The sequence below is a fragment of the Archocentrus centrarchus genome, chromosome 4, assembly GCF_007364275.1.
Source record: "Archocentrus centrarchus isolate MPI-CPG fArcCen1 chromosome 4, fArcCen1, whole genome shotgun sequence".
Lineage (NCBI taxonomy): Eukaryota > Metazoa > Chordata > Actinopteri > Cichliformes > Cichlidae > Archocentrus > Archocentrus centrarchus.
In genome coordinates this window covers 16,182,107-16,185,628 of record NC_044349.1, presented here as the reverse complement: position 1 = coordinate 16,185,628, position 3,522 = coordinate 16,182,107, and positions in this window count along the sequence as shown.

Here is a 3,522-nt window from a genome sequence, read left to right as displayed (position 1 = left end):
GCTTTTAATGTATCACAAGGGCAGCATTGCTATGTAGACTCAGTAAACATCTCACTATCTATGACTCAGTTGCAGTAATTAGGCACGTTTCAGATAAAGTGCTATGTTTTTCCATGCAAGGGCCCAGATGACATAAAAGGTTTGGTACAAATCAATATGGTCACATTTAATGCAAGATATGCGTAAGGTCTTTTTTAAAACAAAAACACTGTTTCAATGTAAATACACAATAAAAAGGAAACAACTGAGTAGTTGTCTGTGGTGTTTGAGAATCTGAATTTTAAAAAAGTTAAGTTCAGCATGGAAGTATGCATGGTTCCAAGTATAATGTTCTATTCGCAAAAATAGGCAGTGCAAATTATGATGAAGAGTTATTTTGAAGAGAGAAAAGTTTAACAAAGACCCTGTTCATGTGTTGGTAATTGTCCGGAATGGGGAATTCCTAATTGTTCTGATCGCTGTGTAAAATCCGTAGCCGCTAAATTCTCCAAGGTGGCCATGAAGACAAGCAAAAAAGGCCTCTCATCACTTCAAGATGTCTGTTAATAATACAGCTGAAACACTCTGCTTACGTACTTGTGTCTTTGCTATGGATGTTAGCACGGAGTATGCTGAAATAAAACTTTGGTTTCTGTGCAGTGACTGATGAAGATGGACGCGATGGAGGTGATCACGTCGGGCATAGAATTCCTTTTTATGACATGTATTAGTTTCCGGATGAGCTGGAGGAGGTGGCTGGGGAGAGGGAAGCTTGGGCTTCTCTGCTTAGGCTTCTGCCCCCGCGACCCGGCCCCGGATAAGCGGAAGAAAATGGATGGATGGATGGATGGATGGATGGTATTAGTTTCTCATTTGCCTCTGTTACACTATGACCAACAACAATTTGCAAGGTCAGATATTCCAACAAATAGGCATTGACCTAACAACTCCAAAAACTCCAGTATTCTTATACTGAATGTTATATTCTGCTCTTTCACCTGTTGATACATCCAAGCAACTCCATTTCTACTCACCGGAAATTAAGCAATGATTATTTACAAGAAGTGTTCTAAGATAAAACATATCCCTCTTCCATGTAACTGCAACTAGCATACTCAATAGAAAAAGTATACTGTGTAGACGTGAACAACCACACCAATAAAACCCGGCCCACATTCAATTTAATGCTTTCTAAAACCCACAATCCCTGGACTGTGTGTGCAAACTTATAGGTAGTATCCTCTCATCTAAATTTAAAAAGAAAACAAATAAGCATATTTTCCAATATGCTACAGCGTTCTGCTAAAAAAGCCAATTAAAAATTGATCAGATCCTGTTAAGATGGACTAACATTCAATATCACTATTGCATCAAGCAGAATGTGCTGCATTACCTGAGATTTCTCCCTTTCGAAACAAGTCCAGATGTGGCTTGGAGAAGCTGTGATTCATGAATGTATTGAGTGGAATACATGCAGTAGAACATATGTTCATACTCCAATAACCTCACACACACATTTGTTCATTTTGCTCTCGTACAAATGCCCAGGACACCAACAATATCTTTCCACCCACAGACTTTAACATGCCCACTGCATTTGTCAGTCATCCAGTCAGTTCTACCAGGTGTCAATCACCATCCGTGCTGACCAGCTATCACTGTGTGCAGTCAGAATGAATACTAGCCCCCCTGCTGCACTCCAACCTGAACTCCTCACCCTAGCCATAATGCACTTGGCCTCCCTCCAGCCTGACTTCACCCTCCCAGCTCTTACCTTTCGCTCTGTATTCACAACACCAGCATTTATGGACTCCCAGGTCCATCACTCAGGGTACTTTGTGTACCCCCCTCCAATGCCCCTACTCTTCATGCCCCCACCCACCCCCATCCCCTCATCCATGTTTAGGCTCCTATCCAACTATTCCTGGTATTTAGCCTGAGTGACAGTGTTTAATAATGTGTTCAAGAATAAAAGGGCATTATTAAAAGGGTGAAGGGAGGGAGGGCTGATAAAAAGGCCAGTTTGTAGGGCGGCCAGGTGAGGAAGCATGTCTGCATGATGGGCACTCATTCGAGGGTGCACATGGGTCATACTCGCAGCATCGTACGGTGGCTTGAATTGTGGCACACAAAAAGGTACAAGAGCTTGTTCAATAATTAGACAACAATTATCTCAACAAATGCACACACACACACACACACCCGAAGTTTGCTCTGTTTGACAAGCTCAACATTGATAGTGTATGGAGTAATAAGCACACTCGAAGTGCAATTTGGTGTGTAATTCTATGTGAAGTTAGCATTAAGTGAACATCGCAAAAGGCATTACCGGCATGTCTAGGAATGTGTGCTGCACGACCGATCCTGGCCAATGATAAGGCACCATCTGTTACCCATGAGTGTAACTGGTGAGCTGTCCATGTACACAGATGCAAATGCACACCAGTCACTTTCAAAGCCCTTCTTTTTTCTCTGTTATTATAACATCTTTGGGCACCAGGCGCTGCCCTTTCTTCCTCTCTTCGGTTTCTACTGGGGATTACGGGAAGTAATGGGGGTGAAGGGATGGCTATAAACTCCCGTCTTCATTCTTTCTCTTCGACGAATTTAGAGACGCAGGGCCCCATAACAGCAGTTCTCTTCACCTCCCTCCAGTTATAATTTGATTGGATGTGCTAGCAGGGAAGAGGGAGAGACTTACACTGGGGGTGAAGAAGTGACAAGAAAAACAGAAAGATCAGGTTATACTATTATTTCCTTCATGGTCCCACAACCAGTCCCTGGTGTTGTGCTTGAAGAGGCTCAGAGTGTGAGAGGGCTGCCATGGGACATATGACAAGAGGGAAAGGTGACTCCAGCTACCACAGGCTTATATTTCAACAGAAAGCTTTTAAAAAGTGGCACTGCAATTATTCTTACAAGACTATGGTTTAATTAAAGAGCAAGTGAGTTGAATGTCAGTCAAAACAAATGAAAACGATACATTTCCAAAGTCCCTTTTTTCCTACTTGTCTGCCATGGAGTGGGGGAATTGTACATTCAAATTAAAGTTATAGATTTGTACTTTTCAGTTATCTGATAGTGGGCTAAAATTAGTGTTTAAAAAAATCCTGGTCAATACCAGTTGGGTCACTGTTGCAAATAGCCATAGGCCTCATATCTGTACTCGCTGGTGCTCTTTAAAACTGGTAGCTTGCCAGGTATTAGGAGGAAAATGAAACATAAAATAAATTAGGTTGCTTATCTTCAGCAAGGGTGTTTCTATTATGCAATGACAACTAAATAGTGAGACTACAAGGTGCTGCACTGGGCAGATGTCACACTCTCAAACAAGCTAGTCAATACTGTATCACTGACAGAGCCAGTGTGTAAACTAACTGCTGTCACTTCTTTTTCTGTCTTCAAGTCTTTGTGCAATGGTGAAAAAAAAATACTTCTTAAAGCATAATCAGAGACAAGATCAAAGACTGCAGTGGAAGTGCCAATAATTTAATAGAACGGGAGATCTCTATCTGACTTTGAACAAAGAGAAAGCTTTTGTCT